The 19,241-nt window shown below is 45.7% G+C and overlaps 1 protein-coding gene across 1 annotated transcript in view; it reads right to left on the bottom strand.

Annotated features, from left to right (window-relative positions):
• Window positions 1–19,241, bottom strand: part of CFAP61 (cilia and flagella associated protein 61) — a 250,115-nt gene that overhangs the window by 10,848 nt on the left and 220,026 nt on the right. The gene's annotated exons all lie outside the window — the stretch shown is intronic.

The raw sequence follows: 19,241 nt of genomic DNA, 5'->3' as shown, positions 1-19,241 counted from the left end.
TTGAGCCAGAAACTCGCTTAAGCATTGCCTTTTCTCCTGGGGGGTGGGGGCGCCTGCAGGCCTTCCCGGGAGTGTGATGTTCTCACGGAACATCGCCTGATGTTCTCTAAGGTGCTGTCCCTTTCCTGTGTGGGCAGCACCTTAGACTCAGGGTGGGGACAGATATTCTCCTTCTACAAGGAGGCTGGGGGGGCTGGGAGGCGGGGCTTGGCCCTCTCATGGACACTCCACACACAGAAGGAAGAAAGTGCAGACACCCCGGGGGCCAGGTGTGACCTGGAGAAGGGAAGCAGTGGTCCCCGGCCCCAAAGGGCACACACTGAGGTGGATGTGTGGGGGTGTGGGGGCGGGGGACCGGGGTTGAGGCAGAAGGCCAAGTGAGTCTGCATCCTTCCGGTCACTGCATTTCCACATCCCCTCCTCTTAGGCAAGTGTTTGCCAAACTTCAGCCTCTAGGGAACCCATCAGTTTTCATATAGTCTGAATTATTCATTTTTTCAAAAATGACCCTTGGATTGATTTGCTTTTTTTTTAAAACAGAAAGAATGTCCACTGTCTTGTTCTAAGCAATCACACCTGTGAAAGCGTGGGTCTGATATGAACCTTGCACTTCTTGTCTTATTCTTACTGAAATGACGCCATCTTTAGTCACGTGTGCCTCTACTGCCTAAAGCACCTCGCCTGCTACCGGGGACGATGTTTTTTTCTTACTCGATGGTGGAGGCACCTCATTTGGGGACACAAACTCACAGACACTGTGCTGAACAGTTCCTGTGCATTATCTCATGTCATTGTGAATCCAGTCCTCTAAAGTGGGGCTTGCTGGCCCATTTTATAGGTGAGAAGATAGATTTGGAGAGGTTAAGTGACCTAGTGTCACACAGCTAACAAGTGGCCAAACTGCGTCTTAATCATTATTCTGCTTGATCTGACAGTTCCAGCTCTGAACAACTGCACAATCAAACATCATTTCCTGAGTCTTTCTAGCAACTTTCTGAATCACCCCAGTTTCCCTAGTACCCCCTGCATTAGGCAGATTAAGTTTGTTTGCAGTTATAAAAATATTCAAATTAATCCTGGCTTTAAAAAGGCATAACTGTAATTTTCTCATATAAAGAAAGTCTAGGTGAGGTGTTAGGGGCTGACATGATGTTTCCTTAGAAATCAGATCACAGCAGAAACCATAGGGTCCTTGACCTCATGGAGCAAAATGGCTGCTGAGTTCCAGTCATCATAGACATGTTCTTGGATGGAAAAAAGGAAAACTGAGGGTCCTTTTTCTTTATTTTAGAAAGCATTCCTAGAAATCTCACATAATACTTCTATTTATATCTTACTGCCCAAAGCTTGGTCAAATGGCTTCCTTGGCTGCAGGAGAGCCTGGGAATCATTGTCATCTATTTTAGGTACAAAATAACACCCTATAAATCAGGATTCTGAAGAGCAAAGAGAGAAAGGATGTCATCTGCTATGATACCCAATAAACTCCATAGCATCTACTTAAAAACCTTGTCTTAACGTTAAATCTATGAAAATTGGGAAAGTGTGTTAAATTGAAGTTCCCAGAATGAGAACATGTCTTTCACTAGATTCAAATCTGTCCCCAAATTAACATTCTGGAAACACACACACACACACAAACACAATTTTCTGTATACGACAGTCACCTCCAAGCCCATGGGAGACCCTGGTGTCTTCCACGTCCCCATCTGGCCCAAGTTGGCTTAAATGCAGAGGAGAGAAGAGAACAATTTGTGTTCCCATTGTGAGGGTGCATTCTGGTCGTTTTTATTCTGCCCATAAAAGAAACTGGATTCGTTCATTTCAATACAATTTTCAAAAAAATAAGAATAGGAACAAATAAGCATTTCCAGTTAGCCGTAGGTTTGCTTGGAAATTAAATTCCACGTTTCTGGGGCGGTGGATTTACTCAGGGATGCCATGTATTATAGGAGCGATGCAGCCCATGACACGCTGTGACTAAAAACCCCAAACACTGAAATGGAAGTTTGACGTGACTATTTCCTGTGCGACTTGAGTTTGCCAGAATCACTATCAATAGTTCATCTATTGCTTTGAGGCATATTTAGAAAGATAAGATGAAGGATTTTGAAAGCAAAATAAACTAGTTATTTAACGTGTTAGTTGCTCAGTCATGTCCGACTCTTTGTGACTCTGTGGACTATAGCCCACCAGGCTCCTCTGTCCATGGAATTCTCCTGGCATGAAAACTGGAGTGAGTTGCCATTCCCTTCTCCAGGGGATCTTCCCAACCCAGGGATCAAACCCAGGTCTTCTGCATTGCAGGCAGATTCTTTACCGTCTGAGCCACCAGGGAAGCCCAGTTATTTGATAATCAGTTCTGTCAACCTGCCTAAGATCTGTATAACAGAAAACCAAGCTTCCCCTGAATATAGTTTGGTTATTGTCAAAATCTGGAACTGGTATCACCAGGTAATGGATGTTTACTCCTCTAAGGAAATATGCCTCTCAGTGCCCTGGCAGTAAAAGCAAAATTCTGTTCTTTTGAATAGCTGGTAAGCAACTTGTCTCTCCCTGCTGATTGGCTCATGGCTCTACAAAGCGGGTGTTCATCTGGTCACCCAGGTATGCCAGGAACCGGAAGCTGACACTGCCTTTGCCGGGCACCCTGAGAGCTGGGCACGCCAGGCACACCTAGTGGCAGAGGCTCTGGGAGAGAGGCTGCTGTTTGCTGGAGGTGCCGGCACCTGTGTGATGTGTCTCCTGTGAATGGACACACGTTCGGTCCTGAGCCACGCTGCCAGGAGGCCGTGTTCTCTCTCTTAAGCATGAGTCCAAGAGAATGGAGCCCCAGACACACTGGTCCTGGGTCAGGGTGGGTGCCCGGATGGTGCTGAGGATGGAGTGCCGCCTGCTTGCCCCCTCCCCCTATCCCCGCCCCCCAACCATGCCGCCCCCGCCCCGCCTCCGGAGTCTTGGTTTCCAGAAATACTGTTCCTACTTGATTCTCTGAAAGACCTGTCTGCTGGCAGTTTGCTCTTTCTGAATCCTGGACACTTAGCCCAGGAAAAACGGCTTCATCTTAGAAAACGGAAAATGTTTCTCTTGGGCATCTTGGCCCTCTCACCACCGATAAACATTTCCCTTCTTGCTTTGTCCTGGAAGAAAGCCCAAGCCAAGTGTGCGCGTTCACTGCTGACACATCTGTGCTGTGGAGGGCGCCGTCTCTCCACCTGGACTCAGCTTTGCATTGCTGACCTGCCTGTACTCACCCATTTACTGCCGACCTTTCTCTTTGTCCCCGCTCTGCCACTTGTTAGCTGATGTCCTCTTCAGCTGGGTTGCTTTAACCTCCCAGCCTCAGTCTTCATAGCTGTAAAATGGGGATACTGATGGTCCTTACTGCAAAGAATGACTATCAGAATTCTCGGAGACCCTGCAGGAAAGAGGTCTGGCTGTGTGCCTGGCTCAGTATGGGGAGGGCCCCGTGTGTATTGTGTTCTTCTTTTTTAAAATTTTCATTGGAATATAGTTGTTTAATGTTGTGTCAGTTTCTGCTGTACAGCAAAGTGAATCTGCTATACATATACATAAATCCCCTCTTCTTTGAATTTCCTTCTCATTTAGGCCACCACAGACCACTGTGTAACGTGTTCTTCTTGTTGTTATTATTGTTGCGGCTGCTGTTGTTCTTAATTATCCTACTGTATATATTTGTGTAAACAGCCTCAGATCCTTTCTGGTGTGAGTTAGAGACCAAATAAATGATTAAACACTCTTTGTTTGCCGTTCTATTGAAAGTCTGTCTTTGGCGTAACTCTGCAGTTCTTCTTCGGGACTGCTTTTGCTCCACTCCAGGTTTGTCTGCGTGAATTCATTCAGCTGCAGGGTTTTTTTTTTTTTTTTTTTTTTCAACGATGAGTTTTTATTTTATATTTATTTTTTTACTTATGGTTGTGCTGAGTCTTCGTTGCTGCGTGTGGGCTTTCTCTCCACGTGACGAGCAGGGGCCACTCTCTAGTCGCGGTGTGCAGGCTTCTCATTTTGGTGGCTCCCCTTGTTGGGAGCACAGGCTGCATAGCACACAGGCTCAGTAGCTGTGCACAGGCTCAGCTCCCCGAGGTATGTGGGATCTTCCCCGACCGGGGATCAAACCCACACCCCCCTACATTGGCAGGTGGACTCTTCGTAACCACTGGGCCACCAGGGAAGTAACTGGCTGCAGTTTTAGAGCAGCAATTCATTTTAGCTTCGATCAAGTTAAAATGGACTTTATGACGAGACTCTGAAGTTGTGTGTGCCCTGGAGAGTCAGGTGGGGATAAATAAACTGTGACCTTGACTGCTTATTTTGGTCTGAGTTGATGGAAGTTCAATCAAAAGTGTTTTGCATGGCATTCCTTTTTTTTTTTTTTTCTGTTTATTATGAAGAGTGAGCCAGTCAGTCCAAACGGTTAACCCAGCTGTTGGTTGGATATGTGCAGAGGCAGAGAGGAAGCCCCGGGGGATAACGATACTGGCCCCCCAGCAAGACTAGGTTTTATTCTGACCTGCTTTTTGTGTCTGACTTGCCAGAGCAAACAGTCTTCTCGTGGAAGCAGCATGATTTTTATATAGCTAAGAATTTTGTTCCTATTTAAGTTGACCTTTATATTCCCACTGAAACTTGGACAGTGCCTGCCCAGACCTTTGGCGGTTGTGGGGAGGGGCCGGGGTGAGAGCCCAGGGAGCTGGCTGACTTGGGGCTCCACGTACCTTCCCTCTAGGTCCATCTGCGGTGTTTCCTACACGTTGCTGGTTGCTTAGGGGCTGCATTAACTGAATCTGGACGAGAAGTCTAGTGCCCTGGAAGCTGTCCAGCTATGTACATTGATTTGTTATATAAATTCAGGACTTGGAGGAGAAGGCGAGGTTAGCATTTAATTCGGCGGAGAAAGGCAGGCTCTTAGCGCTCAGCTCCCCTTCCTGTGCCCCCTCCTCTCATTCTGCATCTCTCTTCATAGAAAGCACAACCATTTTCCTTTAATTAGGCTGCAGAGAGCACAGGCTAGCATTAGGCCACTCAGCCACTCAGCCACGCTCACAGCCATGGCCATTTCCTATCTATTTTCTGTAGGGAAAGGAAAAAAAAGTGTATATATGTACACATACACCCCAACAAGCCCGAGGAGGGTGGAACAAAGGAACCAGTGGAATTACGCTTTGTGAGACTGAGGCCACAGGAGCCAGGAAACCCCGGAAACAAGGTATTTTGCTGGCTCATGAGTCTTTTGGTTAAACGAACTGCTCTTTAAACTTTAAAGGACTGCTTAGGATAAATATCACTCTCTGGTGCAGAATATATCCAACACATTCAGTCTCGGTTTGCAATAATTGTGATCTGTACATGTTTAAAATGATTCCCTTTCATAACAAAAAAATGTTTTGTAGTGAATACGTTTTTTTAAACTAAAGCTTTTATTGAGATGATGACAAATGACATGCTGTTTCTTCCCTTTCTTTGTCACTTTTATGCTTTCAGGTTTATAGTTCCCAAAAACAAAGAACTAAAATTCAGCTAACATATTCCTAGTTCTTATCTCCCTGTTGTGGTTCGGTCACTAAGTCGCATCTGACTCTTTGCCACCTCATGAACTACAGTATGCCTGGCTGCCCTGTCCTTCACTATCTCCCAGAGTTTGCTCAAACTCATACCCACTGTGTCGATGATGCTATCCAATCATCTTATCTCCCTAAACGACATTAATGAGAGGAACAGATATGACCATGTTTTGAGAATCCGCAAGTGCACACTGAGATAGATAAGTGAATAAATAGAGGAGAAGCGATAACCTTTCCTTAGAGTCGATGGCCAAGTAATACATACAGAATGAATGATGGAGTTGGACAAAAATCAACCTTTGGCAAATAAGACAGTAACAATCCTTTTCAGGCAAGAATTGTTTATGAATGCTAAAGTAACTGGAAAGGAGGATGTTTATGGTCTTAAAGTGTCACTGATCGATGATGAGGGTAAAAATAGAGAAGCCTGCACATTTGTCACTTGACCAGGGACCACAGTTAACACAGGTGAGGACAGATCCTCCTCACGCCAGTCCTGCTGAGATCCCATCCGGTCCCATCACCTCACGGCAGATAGATGGGGAAACAATGGAAACAGTGAGAGACTCTATTTTCTCAGGCTCCAAATCACTGCAGATGGTGACTGCAGCCATGAAATTAAAAGATACTTGCTCCTTGGAAGAAAAGCTATGCCCAACCTAGACAGTATATTAGAAAGCAGAGACATTACTTTGCCAACAAAGGTCTGTCTAGTCAAGGTTATGGTCTTTCCAGTGGTCATGTATGGATGTGAGAGCTGGACTATGAAGAAAGGTGAGTGCCAAAGAATTGATGCTTTTGAATTGTGGTGTTGGAGAGGACTCTTGAGAGTCCCTTGGACTGCAAGGAGATCCAACCAGTCCATCCTAAAGGAAATCAGTCCTGGGTGTTCATTGGAAGGACTGATGCTGAAGCAGAAGCTCCAATACTTTGGCCACCTGATGCGAAGAACCAATTCAGTTGAAAAGACCCTGATGCTGGGAAAGATTGAGGGCAGGAGGAGAAGGGGATGACAGAGGATGAGATGATTGGATGGTATCACTGACTCAATGGACACGAGTTTGAGTAAGCTCCAGGAGTTGGTGACGGACAAGGAAGCCTGGCTTGCTGCAAACCATGGGGTCGCAAAGAGTCAGACATGACTGAGCAACTGAACTGAACAGTGAGAACTCACATGAGTGAGAGGACAAATCTGCCTTGTGTCCCTCCTGCTGAGATGCTTGGAGAGGGATGCAGTATCACCCCTGACATTCCTGCAAGAAGGCATAGCCTGCAGTCAATCAAGAGCCATCAGACAGACCCAAAGGGGCAGGCATTCTACAAAATACCAGTCTGTGTGTTTGATGAGAGAAGGCTCATGACAGCAAAGGGGTGAGGAGCCGTCCCAGGTTGGAAGCGATGATGGAGACACGAGGAAGGGATGGTGAGAGGGTTGATGAGAAGCTGGGGAAACACCAGCATCTCGTGGGGGCTGGCGGGGTAGGGACGTGGAGGGAGGAGGGGGGCAAAGCAGTATCACCAGTGACCCCAAATACAGTAGAGTGAATTGTGGCCTACCAGGCACAGGTCCCGGGGCCCAGGGGGAAAGCAGAGGGCGACTGTGCTGCTGCTGCGGGTGGGGGGTGGGAGGTGTGAAAGCGGGGAGCAGGGCGCCCCGGGGGATCGAGATAAGAGGAGCTGGGAGGGGCTGAGTACCAACCAGCACGTGGGCCTGGGTGGGTGGTTCCGCAAAGGATAGAGGTGAAGGGCAGAGGGCAGAGGTGAAGTGTGGCAGGTCCCCTGTTAGTGGCAGGCAGCTGGACGACAAGATAGTTTCCATCCAGGAGGAGGGAGGATTAACACAGGGCCAGAAGCATCCCGGGGCTTTCTCGGGGTAAAGATCCCCTGGAGAAGGGCGTGGCAACCCACTCCAGGATTCTTACCCGGGAAATCCCATGGACAGAGGAGCCTGGTGGGCTACGGTCCATGGGGTCGCAAAGAGTCAGACACAACTGAAGCAACTGAGCGTGCACGCAGAGCCATCCCTGGTCACTCGTGTCTGTAGCGGAGGGCTGTCCCGTGGTCCTTGTCATGTGTCCCCTCCCTGTCCTGTCTTCTGCCAGGTCACAGGGGGTCCTGCTCTGATCACAGCTGTATCCTGTGAACGCTGGGCATCACGGCCTTGCTGCTGACTTCTGGGACCATTCCATTTTTCACTTTCTCAGAATGGACCCAGGTCACTGGGACGGGGAAGGAGGCTACAGAGGCCATCCCTAGGGAGGAAGCTGTAGGACCCTCCTCTGGAAACACCCTCAGCTGCCTCATCCTCTCAGCCTCCATGCCACCCAGCTCTCTGCCTGCTTCCCTCCTGCACCCGAGGAGCAGAACATAGATGGAAAGAACCCACATGACCTTGCTGCCAGATCGGCTCTCACGCCTGTTCATCCTCAGGATGGAATCTAACGGGCACTCAGTGTTGCCTGGCAATCCAGACACCATGCAAGCGAATTCATGTTTCTGGTCTCTGAGATGACTCTGTCTCTTTCCTTAAACATCCAGTGCCCCTTCCTGCTTTTCTTTGATCTCAGCTGATGACCTCGCTGTATTGAGAAAACAGGAGCAATCAAGAGCTGCCTTGTCCTCTCACCCAAGTCCTGCTTTTCTCCCAGGACCCTGCCCCTGTGGCTGTTAGGATAGAAAGCTGTCCAGCTCTGTCCCTGGCCTCTCTCTTCTGCATCTTGTATTCGCTACAGATAAGACTCACATCCTCCCCTCTTCGACAAACCCCTCCACACTCTGCCTGCTAAGTATTCCCCAGTTCTCTCTCCACTTACAGAAGACTTCTCCAAACTGGTCTCTGTGGTGTCTGCAGTTCTCAGGTCAGAACCTCCCTCCTGAGCTATTTTCACTTCCCATCTGCTCTGAAGCAGCTCTGATCAAAGCCCAATTCAGCCACCAGCTCACCACAGCCTCTCTGTGGAATCAACACAGCTGACCACTGCTCCATTCTGCAAGCACGATCAAACTCCCTTCTGAACCACATCTTCTGGACATGGAAACGTGAAGACTCTCTTGGCCCTTTTCTCTGGGAGCTGAGTGGGAAGAGATCTGAACTGGAGTCTGGGCCTAGTGGGGGCCCTGGGTGTGAAGTGTGGCCCAGGGTTGGCTAGACCTTGAGGCAGGGCTTCAGGAGGCCGTGGGTTCCCCAGGACCAGGCAGAGGGGGAGCTCCTGGGCAAGGTGGCTCCCTGCCATTACCTCAAGGGGGCAGCTTTGAGTCGTTGTTGTTCAGTCGCCAAGCCTGACTCTTCGTGACCCCACGGACGGAAGATGGTACGCCAGGCTTCCCTGTCCTTCACTATCTCCCATAGCTTGCTCAGACTCATGTCCATTGAGTTGGTGATGTCATTCAACCATCCCATCCTCTGTTGCCTCCTTCTCCCGCACTCAGTCTTTCCCAGCATTGGGGTCTTTTCCAATGAGTGGGCTCTTTGCATTAGGGGGCCAAAGTATTGGAACTTCAGCTTCAGTGTCAGTCCTTCCAATGAATATTCAGGGCTGATTTCCTTTAGGATTGACCTCTTTGTAGCTGTGAGTTCCAAGGCCACATTTACACGGCAGGGGTCGGGGGTGGGGGCGGATGGTGTTAGATAGGGACCCTGGACTGGTAGTGTTGGGGTGGGAGAAGGGGGAAGGGGGGGGCTCCAGCCATGCCCACAACAGAGGTGGGAGATCATAAGTTCTGGTGAGGTAAGTCTGAGAGTTAAGTGGGCAGTTGGGTGTTTCACTGGAGCTTAGAGCACATCTTGCACACCCTGATGCTAAAACATCCCAAATCCAACCACTTGACTCGGCACCCATCTGTCCAACCCACCATCTCTCGCATGGGAAAACTGGAGGAGCCTCTTCATAGCTGCTACTATCCATTCTCCATGGCAGCTGCAGTAAGCTTTCAAAGCACAATTTGGCAGGTCACTGCCTTTGCTTTGTGGAAAGAGCCACCTCAGCCCAGGCCCAGAGAGAGCCACGTGATGCAGTGGCCCTGACCTCCGCTCACTCTGCTGCAGCTTTGGTTCCTGGACATTCCAAGACGTCTCCACGTCGAGGACCTCTGTGCCCACTGTGCCCTCCGGCTGGACTCTTCTCCCCCTGCATCTGGCAGGCCTGGCTGTGTCTCAGTGTCGGCCCCGGCCACCTCAACTCCTCTCTGGAGCTGCTTTATCACACTTTGCTCCTTGAAGTTGTTTCCTAGCCCTTCGCACCATTGGAAATGGTCTTATTTCCATATTTATGCAGCCTTACATGCAGCCTGCCCTCCTCTGGAATATAAAATCCAAAAAGGCTGGCTTTTTTCAGTCTTATTCATAACTCTATCTATAGAACACAGCACACAGCAGGCACTTAATACATGTTTATTGAATGAATGCATGCATGTGTGTGTGCTTAGTCACGTCCGACTCTTCATGACCCTGTGAACTGTAGCCTGTCAGGCTCCTCTGTCCATGGGATTCTCCAGGCAAGAACACTGGAGTAGGTTGCCATTTCCTTCTCCATGGGGATCTTCCCAACCCAGGGATCAAACCCACATCTCCTATGTCTCCTGCATTGGCAGGTGGATTCTTTACCACTGAGCCACCTGGGAAGCCCTTTACTGAATGAAAGAGTAAATGAAAAGCATAGACCAAAACCATGATGGATTTGGCAACTAATTCTAAATCATTAGAATCTTAACTGGGAGGAACTGCAGAGGAAATGAGCTGAGTGTAGTTTACGACTTCAGAAACAGACAGACGGACAGTCACATGTCCATCTGATGTCCGTCCCTACGTGCCAAGCACCATGCCAGGTGCTGAGGATCCACAGGGAAAGATGTGTCTTGTTCAGAGGTGCTCAGACACCAGGAAGACACAGTGGTATGTGAGCTGGAACACAGCCAGCTCAGGGCCCCAAGGTCAGGGTCACTTCGCCTCCCCTCATGACCACTGTCACCAGATGGCCGTCTTTCAGGCATGGTCAATTTGGAATATTCTTTTGTAACATGGGTTCTATCAACATAAGCCAACTGGCTTTGATTATTCAGCAGGTTTAACCCAGCAAGTTAAAATATCAAGTGACTCTTTAAAGATCAGGTTTTTTAATGGGCTTGCTTACTTTTCAAAGTGAAGAAGCAGTGAAACCAGTTGGGTCTGCTCATGAGCCCTGTCTCAGGACAGGTGAGACCTGACCTCACCCCAACGGCTGCTCAGCGACTCATGCTACACAGAGATGTGATCTATCACGAAGAAAGATGGGGAAACCCCAAAGAAGAGGGGGCTGCAGGGGATTCAAACGCTCCTGAATCATCTGCCTTCATCTGAGGATGGAATTTAGTGATTCATTCTTCTAAAAGATATTTGGTCATTTTTCTTCTTCCATTAAATTACCTTCCTATGAAATATTACTCAGCTGAAAAAGGAACAAGACTGGGTCATTTGTAGTGATGTGGATGGACTTAGAGTCTGTCATTCAGAGTGAAGTAAGTCAGCAAGAGAAAAATAAATATCATACATTAACACATAGATGTGGAATCTAGAAAAAAAAAAGTGGTACAGAAGAACCTATTTGCAGGGCAGGAATAGAGACATAGACCAAGAGAATGAACGTGTGGACACAGTCGGGGGAAGGGGAGGTTGGGATGAACTGGGAGTGGCACTGCCATATAAGCACTGCCATGTGTGAAATAGGCAGCTGGTGGGGAGCTGCTGTTAGTACAGGGAGCCTGGCTTGCTCTGTGTTGACCTCGAGGGGTGAGAGGGAGGCTCAAGAGAGAGGGGATATATACATAGCTGATTCACGTTATTGTACAGCAGAAACCAACACAACACTATAAAGCGATTACACTCCAATTAAAAAAAAAAGTTACATTCCTAAGCTGGGAGACATAACCCATTTCCTCTTAATGGAAGGTCTTGGTTATAACATAAACTAAAAATGCTTTTTTTTTTAACCCAAAGTTTAAGATAATGGCAGTCTAAAGATATAAACACATGATGTTAGCCACGGGAGAGTCTGCTACAATCAAGATGAGCCCCCACGCCAACCATTTCGGAGACATGTCATTATGTAAAGCGGGGCATATCTATATTCACTGGGGACACTTCAGTTTTATTTTTCTGAGGGAATAGAAATTATAATGAGAAGGTACATCAATGGTATTTGACTCCAGTCTATGGAATATTGAACTAGCCTTCAAAGTCCTTGCTTAGTTTCTCTTGAAAAAAATCACTTGTTCATCATCTCTTCTTCATGAATGTCAAGAGTAGGATAATAGTGACAACTGTCTCCACTATGATTTAATATTATGCCAGTGATTCTAGGAAATTCAATAAAACAAGAAAAATAAATAGGAAGTGTAACTACTGGAAAGGAAAGAAAAAAGCAGTTGTTATTTGCAGCTGATAACCATCTGCCTAGAAATATGAGAATAACCTACTAAAATACATTTAAACAAAAAGAATTCAGGATAACAACTTACAAAACCCACTATTTTCCCTATCTACAAATATTTTTAAAATAAGAAAATATAACAAAAGGATACTACTTGCAATAGCAACAAAATGATAAACAATACTAAAATAAGCCTAAAAGTAAATGTGCAAGCTCTGTGAAGAGACCTACCAGAAAAAAACCACTGAACTGAAGACAGCACACAGAGATATAAGTGGTAATGTTCAATTTTATAAATGTTTGAAACTTACCTAAAAGTTCAATTCAAAAATTCAGTTAAACTCCCTAAATGATTTTTTTAATGGAATTAGACATGGTAATTCATTTGGAAAAGTAAAAGAATAGCTAAGAAAAGACAAACTCTAACACCATAGTAATTAAAAGAGTGTGGCAGAATCCGGAAACAGAAAAAAAAAAAAAAAGGATCAAATAACAGGGTAGCAAGTACAGAAGTGGATTCATCTGTATGAAAGAATTTAGCTTAATATATAATAATGGCAGCATTTCAATGAAATAGCAGAAAAAAAGACTTTTAAAAGTTATTAAGAAAGTTTTTTCTACACTTAGAAAAAGTAAAATTAGTGTCTTTAAAGAATAAACAAGCATGAAAAAAATTCAGGAAGAATTAAAGATGTCAATGTGAAAAAAAGCTACAAAAGTGAAATAATAGAGCAGAATATAACTTTCAGTTGAAGGAGATTTTCCTAAAGAGGAGACAAATTTCAGAAGCTTTAAAGAAGATTTGATTAGGTAAAAATTAAAATGTTTATAAGAAAAAAAATTGTAAACAAATGATATAGGAGAAGGAAAAGACTACTCACAGACTTGGAAGAAAATCTTTTCAAAACACAAATCTGATAGAAGACTAATGTCCCCAAAATTCAAAAATCTTAAGACTCAACAGAAAAAGAACAAACAACCCAATTTAAAAAACGGACAAAAGATCTGAACAGACATGTCATCAAAGAAGATATACAGAGAGCAAATAAACATATAAAAAGATGCTCCCAGTCATTTTTCATCAGGGAAATGCAATTTACAACAACAATATGATGCCACAGCACCCCTATTAGAAAAGCTAAAGTCCCAAACACTGACACCTAATGGTGGCAAGGATGTGGGGCCACAGTAACTGTCATTCATCGCTGGTGGGAATGCAAAACGGTGCAGCCACTCTGCAAGGCAGTTTGGCAGTTTCTTACAGAATTAAACACGTTCTTACCACAGGATTCCAAATTGCACCCTTTGCTTTATACTCAAATGAGTCGAAAACTTATGTCTACAGAAAAGAAAAAACTGCACACAAATGTTTACAGCAGCTTTACTCTTAACTGCCAGAACGTGGAAGCAACGAAGATGTCCTTTAACAGATGAATGGTCCATCCAGACCATGGAATATCATCAACAAAAAGGAATGAGCTATCAAGATATGAAAGATATAGAGGAACCTACAAGAACATTGCTAAAGTGAAAGAACCCAACCCCAAAGGTTTAAATACCGTGTGAGTCCCAGTATATGACACATCTGGAAAAGGCAAAACTATCGAGGCAGTAAACTTGTGGGTGGTCTGGAAAGTACACTGGCTCAAACCAGAATCCTCTCCTAGCTGAGGCTTCAACAGTAAGAAGTTGGGTGGCATACAGTCAACTGGTTTGAGGGGCTGGGCCTTTGGAGGAGGGGCCTCAGTCTGAGACCGTGATCACAGCAGTTACAGGGGCATAATCACATCATTAACTGCCATCTGATACAATCGAAAACAAAATCATTATCATGATCCTTTTAACAATCTCAAGCTTAAAACCACTCATGGTCTAATTCAATAAGTAAGATACTTAAGTACAGAAAGTCACAAGCAAGAACAGATTTTGTGTCATATTAGCAAATCTGATTTTCATTAATGCAAGATGAATGTCTTCTATGAAACACTTTCATATCATATTAATGACATGATAGCAAGCAGCGTTCACCGGTTGCTAGGCAACATGAGGGCCCTCTAATGATGTCCTCAGTACTGAAGATGGAGCGAAAGAAGATGCCAGAGTTCTGAGACTCTTCCCAACTTCTTGGCAACGGTTTCTGCTGGAAAACCACTATGGGGCTGAGAGGGGAGGGAACGAATGATGTCATTTTCTATGTCACCATGTCATATACACCTCTTCACCCTTTCCTCCTTTTCATGGCCTCACTAGTGAGAGAGCAAGAACTGAGAAGCAGGTTCAAAAGGGGCCACTCCGGGTGCTTTTCCTCTCCTAGGTCGGCAACAGACTCCTGGGAGACCAGGACAGGCAACAGAGTGGATGCCTTGAGGGGTGTCTGTCAAGCCATATTTTGTTGGACTCTTCTCTGCTCCTTGCATTACTACCTCTTTGCATGGCACGGGGTGGAGGGTGGGGGTTAGGTCCCCAGCAGTCATGCTGCAACTTCATGGTTCCACGAAGCCAATACAGCATCTGATCCAAGTCTTCTAGTTACAAACTGATATGCAACAACCAGCCCCAAACTTAGTGGCACAGAGTGAAATCCGTTGTAATATGCTCACAATGACTCGCTTCTGTTACATGACTGCAGGGGCTTCAGATGGGAAGACAAACGCCTCGGGGCCACTCTGATGTTCAGGGCTAGAATCATCTGAAGTCTTCTCCACCCACATATCTGGCCACCTGTGCTAGGATGACTTGAAAGCTGGGACTCTTGCTCGAGTGTCTACTTGGTCTTTCCAAACAACTTGGGCTTCCTTGCAGCATGGCAGCCTCAGGGTGCCTGGACTTCTTGGCTGACAGGTCTGGACTCTAAGAGCAAATGTTCCAGCAAAGAAGCTGGAACTACATGCGTGGGCTTCTATAACTCAGCCTCAGAAGTCACATGGCCCCACTTCTGCCACACTCCATTGGTCAAAGCCATCGCAAGCTGGCCCAGATTCAAGGGAAGGGGCACAGACCCCATTTCTCTATGGGAACAGTGCCAAGTGGTTTGAAACTGCTGCCCTAGGCCATGCCAGCCACTCTCCAGGAAATCTGGAACTGGGACTGAGATGCGCCCAGTTATTCTCTGTGGGTTTTGGGGATTGTGACATGGAGGCATGGGGGCTGTGGAGCAACTGAAGAAACAGACCCGCAGAGAGAAAGCAGCGGCCAGGACTCGGCTTCTTCTTGCCTCTTGTAGTCCCTGTCCTGAGGCCCAGCCATTTGTATGCCCTGTGTTCCTTTAAAATACAACCATGAATTCTCAACATGAATTCTCCTTTTTAGCTTAAATCTAGCTTTGGTTAGCGTCTGCTACTTGCAACCAAAGAGTCCTAAGTAGCTCACAGACCGTCAGCTGATTTTTCTAATGATTACTGATGTAAATGCGATAGCTTATATGCATGATACCAATTCTTATTAATTTCAAATATACCTATCAACTCCTTGTTATGGAAAATGAGGGTTTATCTTTTTAATAGTTTTTTTAAAAAATTGATGTCTTTCTATTTGTTTTCATTTATTTATTTTTGACTATGCCATGCAGCATGTAGGATCTTAGTTCCCTTTAACAGGAAATGAACCCAGGCCCCTTGCAATGGGAGTGCAGAGTCTTAACCACTGGACCACGAGGGAAGTCCAGAGGTTTACCTTTTTAAAACAAACCCCTACTGCTCCCTATCCCAAACTTTCCAAACAGTATGACAATTTTTGATAAAATTAGTATCTTTGATTATATTATTTTAACAGTGCAAATACTAACCACATTTCTTTCTTATATAACTTTTTTTGCTTTCCTTAGAAATAATAATTGCTCTTTTTTTCCTCTTCGTTTTCAATGTATCTAGCACAGTTCAGTTCAGTTCAGTCGCTCAGTCGTGTCCGACTCTTCGTGACCCCACGAATCGCAGCACGCCAAGGCCTCCCTGTCCATCACCAACTCCTGGAGTTCACTCAGACTCACGTCCATCGAGTCAGTGATGCCATCCAGCCATCTCATCCTCTGTCCTCCCCTTCTCGTCCTGCCCCCAATCCCTCCCAGCATCAGAGTCTTTTCCAATGAGTCAACTCTTCTCATGAGGTGGCCAAAGTACTGGAGTTTCAGCTTTAGCATCATTCCTTCCGAAGAAATCCCAGGGCTGATCTCCTTCACAATGGACTGGTTGGATCTCCTTGCAGTCCAAGGGACTCTCAAGAGTCTTCTCCAACACCACAGTTCAAAAGCATCAATTCTTCGGCGCTCAGCCTTCTTCACAGTCCAACTCTCACATCCATACATGACCACAGGAAAAACCATAGCCTTGACTAGACGGACCTTTGTTGGCAAAGTAATGTCTCTGCTTTTGAATATGCTATCTAGGTTGGTCATAACTTTCCTTCCAAGGAGTAAGCATCTTTTAATTTCATGGCTGCAGTCACCATCTGCAGTGATTTTGGAGCCCCCAAAAATAGTCTGACACTGTTTCCACTGTTTCCCCATCCATTTCCCATGAAGTGGTGGGACCGGATGCCATGATCTTCGTTTTCTGAATGTTGAGCTTTAAGCCAACTTTTTCACTCTCCACTTTCACTTTCATCAAGAGGCTTTTTAGTTCAAGTCTTTCCTTTTAATGCTCCAGGAGGTCTGTAAAATCTCCTTCAATATTATTTTCAACATAAACATGTGAAATAATCAAAATAATAATTTTCCTAGGATTCCTCCCTCTTAACGCCCCTGTGCTCCTGTCTGGTCTGACCTGGTTGTCCCCTGGGCTCATAGGGTCTTCTCCACACTGTTCTCCAGTCTTAGATCTCTCAGCTTACAACTGTGGTTGTTTCCCATTTTTTTAAATGGTTATGTTCTTTTTACATTTCTTTTTAAAAACTTTTATTGAACTCTAGTTGATTACAATGTTAGTTTCAGCAAAGTGATTCAGTTATATATATATCCACATACATACACACCTATATGGGCTTCCCTGGTGGCTCAGTCGGTAAAGAATCTGCCTGTAATGTGGGAGACCTGGGTTTGATCCCTGGGTCAGAAAGATCCCCTGGAGAAGGAAATCGCAACCTAGTCCAGTATTCTTGCCTGGGAAATTCCATGAACAGAGATTGTCAGGCTATAGTCCATGGGGTTACAAGAGTCGGACATGACTGAACAACTAAACCATCACCACACACACACACACACACACATTCTTTTTTAGATTCTTTTCCATTATAGGTTATTACAAGATACTAAGTATAGTTCCCTGTGCTAAAAGGAAGGTTCTTGGGTTACTTCTTAAAAATAACTCATATTGAGAACAAAATAGTGGTTACCAGTGGGGAGAGGGAAGGAGGGAGAGGTTATATAGGAGCAGGGAAGTAAGAGGTACAAACTATTAGGTATAAAATAAGCTACAAGGCTCTACTGTACGGCACGGGGAATATAGTCAATATTTTATAATAACTATAAATGGAGTATACATTAAAAAATTAAATCTTTATAATACTTTCCTGGTGGTTCAGCTTCCTTGGTGGCTCAGACAGTAAAAAAATCTGCCTGCAATGTGGGAGACATGGGTTTGATCCCTGGGTTGGGACGATCCCCTGGATGAGATCTGAAAATATATGTAACTCCAATACCATTTTCATACTTAAAAATTAATAATTCCTTCACACCATCAAATATCCAGTGTTCAAATTTCCAATAATGTCATAAAGGGCCTTAAGTTTTTTACAGCCCATTTGAATCAGGATTCACATAAGCTGATATGCTTATAAAAATCTATCTTAATCAACAGCCTTCCAATTGCAGTTTATTAGTGGGAGGAGTCAGGCTGTTTTTCTGTAGAGTCTCCCAGGGTCTGGGATGTGTGGACGAAAGCTCTGTGGTTTTAGGGAACGTGCTCCTCTCTCTCCTCTATTTCCCATAAACTGGTGGTAGACCTAAGATCCTGGGCAGATTCAGATCCAGTTTTTATTTCAAGGTGGTGTGTTTTCCTGCCAAGAAGCACAGAGTGTGTGGCTGTGTCTTCTTCTGTGTCAGCAGCCACACCCCCGAGCCCTTGCAATCAGGAGAGTTTCCAAAACGGTGACATTCTAACCGTGCTGTGTCTCCCTCCCGTGTGGGCTGGAACGGTCCTTGGTACCTCCGTCCTTGGCACCTCCTTGGAGGATGGTCAGAGAATTACTGCCAGAAATTGCCTCCTTTCAGAAAGTGAGGATGTTACCCATTGTCTGTTTGGTTCTGCGGTTGCTGTTGAGAACCTGGTGCTATTCTGACCCTGGTTCTTTTCTCAGCGACATGCTTTACCCTCCGGACATTTGTAGAAGCTTCTCATTGTCCCTGATGTCTGGAATTTCATCACAGACTCTTGGGCTGTTTGTCACTTATTGTGCATCTTTCTGGAGAAAGCAATGGCACCCCACTCCAGTACTCTTGCCTGGAAAATCCCATGGACAGAGGAGCCTGGTGGGCTGCAGTCTATGGGGTCGCTAAGAGTTGGACACGACTGAGTGACTTCACTCTCACTTTTCACTTTGCTGCATTGGAGAAGGAAATGGCAACCCACTCCAGTGTTCTTGCCTGGAGAATCCCAGGGACGGGGGAGCCTCGTGGGCTGACGTCTAAGGGGTCACACAGAGTCGGACACGACTGAAGTGACTTAGCAGCAGCAGCAACAGTCCATCTTTCAATCTGGAGATTGATATCTTCCAGTTCTGGGCTTTTTTTTTTTTTTTAATCTTCGGCCTGTAAGAGGAGTCTCCCAACCCTGCTCCACTGCATTTTCTTTGCTCTCTCTGGAATCCCTCTTAGACAAAAGGTCTTGTTCTCTTTTTCATGATGCTTTGTCGACTTCATCATCTGATCTCTCTGCTCTGACTATTGCCATGCTGGAAACAGGGCAGCAAAGGGGACCAGGGGCCAGGACCAGCAGAGGGGATCAGCATCGGGACCTTCACCTCACCCCTTCTCTCTTCACACTTTTCCTCTCCTGGGTCTGGTGTCCTCATGTCTGGAGTTCTTTCAGAGAACAAGGCTCCGTCTCTTACAAGGAGGGGAGAAGCAGTTGGGGGGCTGCTTGGCTGTTGCCAGAATGAGAGAGATCAGGTTGGGGGTTCCGGTGAGTGACATTACAGTCTCTTCTGGCGTTTTAGTTCTGTCACTTGCAGAAAGAAGTTCCCGACTAATAGTTATGACCAGGAAGAATATTAACAACAACAAAAATTCCAATCTTTACCCAGAACAACCTGAAATGATTTGTTT

This window comes from Bison bison, unplaced genomic scaffold (assembly GCF_000754665.1).
Source record: "Bison bison bison isolate TAMUID 2011002044 unplaced genomic scaffold, Bison_UMD1.0 scf7180017864063, whole genome shotgun sequence".
In the NCBI taxonomy this organism is placed as follows: Eukaryota; Metazoa; Chordata; class Mammalia; order Artiodactyla; family Bovidae; genus Bison; species Bison bison.
The sequence above is the reverse complement of the archived record's forward strand: the minus strand, read 5'-3'. Positions and strand labels throughout refer to the sequence as shown.